At 36.5% G+C, this 7,007-nt stretch overlaps 1 non-coding gene across 1 annotated transcript; it reads left to right on the top strand.

Annotated features, from left to right (window-relative positions):
* Nucleotides 1–6,481: 6,481 nt before the first annotated feature.
* Nucleotides 6,482–6,555, top strand: Trnat-agu (transfer RNA threonine (anticodon AGU)). The gene has a single exon. It is a non-coding gene; the product is annotated as a tRNA-Thr (tRNA).
* The last annotated feature ends 452 nt before the right edge of the window (nucleotides 6,556–7,007 follow it).

Raw genomic sequence — 7,007 nt, 5'->3', positions numbered from 1 at the left:
TGTGTCGTCTACATCATTGACCAAATCACAATACTCGATCACAATACTCTAGTGTACAAACCAATGTGAGGGCTGTCAGATGATGACGTCATCACCAGAAGTAAGTCACAAACATGGTTGCAATGGTACCGATTGTTATTCGGCAAAAACATGATGATTGGTTTAAATTCTTAAACCTTCTTATGTCATGCCTGACTTTGCTGAAACTTCCACCATTTTGATCGTTCGAGTTCAACCTATTCAAGGCACAACATGAGCACTATGGCGAGGAGTTGCGTTTTAAAAAGAGCCTTTAATATGTTTTAACGACTTTTAAACAACACTGTGCACTCGTAAAGATACCTAGTCATTTTTTTTTTTACTAGATATTCGAATCATCATTTTTGTGACCCGATTCTAGTCATTTTGACAAGAATTCCATCCTTTTTTCAAAAAATCAGTGACTAGCTTTTCCGGTTCAAAGTGACTAGAAAAGAGTAAGTAGGATCTCGTCAGATATGACTAGTTTCTGGTCATATTGGACTAGGTACTTTTTAGATTGTGGCATGTGACAGGGTGCGGAAGCCTATGACGATTTTTCTTCTACTTTTTTGTGCATGCAAGGCACTCGATAATAATTACCTTCAACTGCTCGACACACTTGGGAGATAAAATGGTAATTAAAGCGGTAGTATTCTATTATCACTAGGGCTGAAAAGAAAAAGAAAAAAAGTGAGACGTCAATCTCAAACTCAGCCCACACAACGACGTGTTGCATGGGATTAAGATTAAATCGCCACAGTGCACTAAAATCAAATTTTGATTGCGCGAACATATAGTTGTGATTGGCGTTTCATCGCATGTATGTCTTCTATGCCTGACATAAGCAATATTAGGTTGAGTTGAAATCGACACAACATGCAGAGCAATTACAATTTTATGACAGTATAATTCACCTCAAGTGTAGCTTTAATCAGATGCTGAGCTGCCAAGCTTTGCGTCGCGTCATCGCCCCCGCTCTCCGCTAACCGATGCCGTGTTCGGAACAATTATTGATATCTCAGCTACAAACCATTTCTAAAAGGCCCCCGACAGAATGTAGTGTTGTAAATTGGGTCATCGGTGAATTGCATCAGAATGATTTCATCCGTCTCCGAGATCCTTCCCCACCCTCATATCTCTTCTTTTCTCTCTCCCTCCCTCCCTCCCTCCTCCCCTTCTTTTATTCACACATACACACAAACACGCACACGCACACGCTCATGCGCACGCGCACACACACACACTCCCTCTCTCTCTCCCTCTTCTTATCTATCTATCCATCTTTCTCTCTCTCTTATTCTCTCTCTCTCTCTTTATCTATCTCTCTTTTAAAGGGATAGTACAGTTTTGCTTGAGATGGGGCTTCAGGTTTCCAACGTTTTTTGATTATTATTTTATTAGATAATTAAGAACCTCTTATGAAATATGAAAGAGCATTATTATTCTAATAGGAATGATGGAAATCTGTTTTGAACTGGCTGGGGTATTTATTAAAACAAAGCGATCCTAATAAAAGATGGAACCCAACTTTTATTAGGAATGCTTTGTTTTACTTTGCTTTTGGATATCTCAGCCATTTCAAAGCTATTTTTCATCGAAATAAAATTTGAAATCATGTTAGAATTTTATCCCTTTTAACATTCATACATTGGTTTCTAGGTATCTCGCAAAGATTTAAAAGCTGTATTCCCATCTTAAGGGTCCGGTTTACCTTTGGGAACAGTGATTCAGAAAATGTTCAAGATATCACATTTGATGCATTATGCATGTTATGTAGGTCAACATTTTTATCAGAACTATTGTTCACATTTTGTGTATTTAACAATACTTAACATCGATTACACGGATTCAAATTTTTGCAGTGGTTGTTTCTATCCCTAACTCACATTTTAGAAGTATTTCAAAGCACTAATGCTGGGTTTTCGTTTCTTCTGCAAATGGTAAATTATGAATTTAACGAGTATTATAGATCATCCCTCTCTTTCTTCCCACTGAATTCCTCTTCATTCTCTATCACTCTCCTCTCACGCCCCCTCGCTCTTCTCCCCTTCTCATGATAATATCAACAATCACACACACAAAAAAAGAAAAAAAAAAGGGGGGGGGAACCAACACTGATATCCCCCGCACTTAGTAGCCAGTCAATTGGTATATGTTGTCTAATCGGGCACAAATAGAACATCTACAGCGAACAGGCTAATTACAACCCGCCGTTTTTGCTGACACTTTTTTTCACGGTAATTCCACGATCGTTCCCTTTGAGATTGGTAATATTTTTTTCAATGGACTCCACCCACGTGCTGTGCTCCAAGAAACCTAATTTTGACGACACTCAATAGAATACACATAAACACCAAGACAGACAGACAGACAGACAGATTACCTTCATGTTGTCACCCTCGCGGTACTTTTCAAGTGGTTGAATAACCGTTATAAACAAAGCGATGAAGTATCTGATATGGTCGAGTATCAAAAGTCGTGGAATTGGAGATTGCTCAATGAATATCTTAAGCTGTGTGTGTATACGTATGTTAATGCGTGTGCGCGCGTGGGTTTGTGTGTGTGCATACTACTATTTACCACAGTAAAATAATTTTATGTTCAACAGTGCAGGACAAAAAAAAAAACCCAAACATTTCATAATGTTGAAAAAGATACGTTTTATGACACGTCTTACCAGCTTTAAAGGAGACGTCCGGATGATTTTCAAATTTTTACATTTGAACAACTATAGATTAGTTGTACTGAGGACAGAGTTTCAGAATTTGTGGTAATTGGGATAAAGAATAAAAATATTTTCAAATGTAGAACAAATTGCAATGACCAGGGATGATGACATGGCAGAGTCACCATAAGAATGCATGAGTTGGGGCTCAAGGAAGCAGAACAAAAGAAGAAGGCATGCATAGATTATACACAGGTGAACTCGCAAGCAAACGGTATTGTAATGAAATTACACTGCTACATTTCTGAAATATGTGAACCTCCTATGTCATCATCCTTGTTCAGTGTAATTTGTTTGAGTTTTTTTTAAGCATTGTTTCTCTGCCCAAGAACCACACTAAATGCCACAAATCTATACATGGATTGTTGATTTATGTAATACATGATGTGAAATTATGAAAATCGTCTGGAATGTCCCCTTAACTGCTTCTTCTTGTACAGTTTATATCATATTATCGTGTTGCGTATAACGCCAGAGCATTGGTACAAGACACAGAAATGCTCAATCACCAAGCTTCAGTCTCGTTAAAATAAATACATTTTGAATGAAAAAAACACACACACGCATAATCATGATACAGAAGCTATTTCGGAGCAATACCCTGTAAGGGTTCCTGTAACAAAAAAATATCTCTGCAGTAATTCTTACATATCTTTTATATAGCTCTATAATAAATGTATATAGATAGACAGATACATAGATAGATACATAGATAGATAGATAGATAGATAGATAGATAGATAGATAGATAGATAGATTGATTGACACGTATAGTTATAGATAGATTGACAGAGAGTGACAAGAGAAGGAAGAGGAGAGAGAGGTAGGGAGAATGGAAGAGCGAATGTAACTACACCTGTCTCGGATATCACTTCCATTTGAAGAAAATCGGATATGTTGTGATATCGGATATGTTGTGATTATGTGAAATACGATCGGAAGAAGACATAATGCTTGCGTGTAGGCCAATGGCGCTTTTGGCGATGGCCAAGTATTTTGTTGATAACGAGTTTAAACACCAGCCATGCTTACACCAAGAAGATGTGGTGACCGGTGGGATATCTACCAGGTTTTCTTCTTAGTAGGACTCTCCATTTCAATTCCCATCCTTACATAATTTGTACTATGCATAAGTATATATCTAAACTAGAAATGTCGCTATGGCGACTGGTATGCCTCCGTCATAATGCATGATTCTCCTAATAGGTCTATAGTTCATGTGGCCAATGTGTGATTACATTTTCACAAAATTGGAAAAATATTTAAAATTACATGTTTGTCACAAATGTGTTGAATGTTCACCTTCCTCGACCTATGTTTAATTGGATGAATAGCAGAGCATGTATTTGGGGATTTAAGAACTTAACTTGACTTTGACCCTTTCATAAGTTTATGCATTGAGTAATTTTCAAGGCATGGAGAAAAAATTTGAAATCACCTCCATAGACTACTGTGCTAGAATTATTCTCGGACCGAGAATAAATGCAATTATCATAGATATCTTCATAGTTAATGTGTTACTTTCATCATTTTTGCATTCTTGTTTGTTTTGTCATCCATCTGAACATAATTAGACTGGTCAGGCAGCCCAGTTTTAGAATTTTTTAAATCGATCAAACACAATGTTAATCAGTGGCTTTTAACTGAAGTTTATGGGTCTAACATCTGTAATATTATAAAAATATTTTATTTTTGTTATATCATAAGGACCTTTGTGACCTTTGACCTTTGATCCCAAAATACCAGTGAATATTTGTCTTGTCATACTCTACCCTCACACCAAGTTAAACGTTCATGTCTCATAGTATGTAAAATACTGTACCAAAGTTTTTTTTTTTTCACAAAATAACCTGTGACCTTTGACCTTTGACCCCGTGACCCTAAAATCCAAACAATGTATTATCCCCCCAAGGATATACCCTCATACCCAGTTTGATGTAAAACCACCACACGGTTCTTGAGATATCGACAAAAACAAAACGGGACGGACGTATGTACGGACGGACGGACGGACGACCCGAAAACATAATGCCTCCGGCCACTTCGTTGGCGGAGGCATAAAAAAAATACAATTATGTTTTCTTCATGTTGTTACTCATTATCACATGTAGTTTGTTATTTTACGATTTTGCAGTTGTTACAAATATGTTCTGCTTATACATTGTAGATAATTTTCTCTGTTTATTTGATGGAAATGAAAATAAATTTGAACTTTGAACAAAAATTCGTCAAAAATTGCACTGCTTCACAAGATTTCTTTCTTTTTTTGCGCGCAAGGAGAACCTATATAGCACCAATTCGAAAGATTCGCCTGATTAACTTTCCTTTCATATTCCCTTCTTTGCTGGTATTAAAGGGTTTTGTACTTTCAATGTACAACGATGTCTATATATCTATGACACATAGAGTATGACAGTGCACTGAACTTGTGATATATTATGTACACGTGTACTACCTTTTGCTATAAATAACATGGCTTTGAAAATGATCGTGTTATGCCAAATAATCTCTATCTGCGCAAGAGATCAGAAACATGCTGAGTCACACTTTTATTGTTCCTGTACACTGTTGTATAATATGTAACTAATGTATGATCACTTTCAAAAGTTAACAGGTAGGAAGCATAAAAATCACGAATTGATTCAAAAGGGAAAAAATAAAGGATATATTACTTGGTATATCAGCTTCAGGCAATACAAGGCGTATAAGGACAAAAGTCCACCAACAATATGTACAAATAATATCTCGGCGATACCGCATAGGATTTATGTTATGTGCGGGTCATACTAAACAGTATACTCTGGCAGATACTTAGACATCAGAAAAAATGATGTAGCCAAGCATCCGGGCGGTCGCGTCAACAGATGACAGCCTCGTTAAACAGAGCTTTACAGGTGCTTTCCAGCCATTCAACTGCATACTTTATGATAACTAATGGAGAACATATAACGGACTATTCCCAGTTTTTATCTTCATATTTACGAGTTGAGCGCTGATGTCGGAAGGTTGATGCACTGTTGTCTGGGCGTATTGAAGGGGGCCAAGAGAACAGAGTGTGCTATAACACTGTACACCTCAACGAAAAATATATTTGATATATATTATATATACATATATATATATATATATATATATATATATATATATATATATGTAAATCACATATCATATTAATATGTATATCCGTATTACATATATATACATATATATATAAAATTATATTGATATGTATTTATATATGTATATATATGTTCATTTATATACACTGTATATATATACATATATATATATATATATATATAGCGAAAACTTTGAGCAAAGAAAATGGGTTTTCATCGGGATTCGAACCCGAGACATCCGGATTACTAGACCCAGAAGCGGATCTAGAGGGGTGGGAGGGGGGTTGCAAACCCCCCCCCCCCCCCAAAAAAAAAAAAAAAAAAAAAAAAAATTCCGGGGGAAAATGCAACTAAATTTTACAAATTTTCAGGGGGGGGGGGGGTAATTTTGCAATGACCTCTATACCAAAAATAGTGGTGTTCTAGATGCAAGAAAACGCCATTTTCACACACAGATTTTCAAAAATTGTTCTACTCTTTGCTCGTGTGGTCAGAAGCTATAGTGTGTCAGGTTATGTCAGGTGAATGTGTGTGTGTGTGGCACACATACACACACTATAGCTTCTGACCACACGAGCAAAGAGAGTTAAGGGTTTGGGACGAACACCGATCTAGGGCTTTCAATAGCTCAGTCGGTAGAGCACCGGTCTAGTAATCCGGAGGTCTCGGGTTCGAATCCCGATGAAAACCCATTTTCTTTGCTCAAAGTTTTCGCTATTTATTATTACAATTGTTTCTGGTCAGTTTTTCCTTCGTTATTTCAATATATATAGATATATATATATATATATATATATATATATATATATATATATATATATTGCAAATTGGTTGCTGATTGTTATGTTCCTTTCCAAAGCCCTGGCGAAGACTCGTAAAAAGGTAGAAAGCTTGGCACTGATATTAAAAGCATCAAAGTAAACGAACGCTACGTCCGCTGGCCCCTCCTTCCTGTCACGACTATACATTCAACAGTATTATGTATGTATGTATGTATGTATGAATGCATGTATGTATGCATGTATGGATACATGTATACATATACGCGTTTGTGTGTACGTGGGGCGTGTCATAATTATATTCATATATAACATATAGGCCTATCCGCTTGATTGTACTCAGATATTAAAGCACATCGACAA

This window comes from Diadema antillarum, unplaced genomic scaffold (genome assembly GCF_040938485.1).
Source record: "Diadema antillarum isolate AM-2024a unplaced genomic scaffold, OU_Dant_1.0 seq00001299_RagTag, whole genome shotgun sequence".
In the NCBI taxonomy this organism is placed as follows: Eukaryota; Metazoa; Echinodermata; class Echinoidea; order Diadematoida; family Diadematidae; genus Diadema; species Diadema antillarum.
Note: the sequence above shows the minus strand (reverse complement) of the source record. Positions and strands in the feature narration are given on the sequence as shown.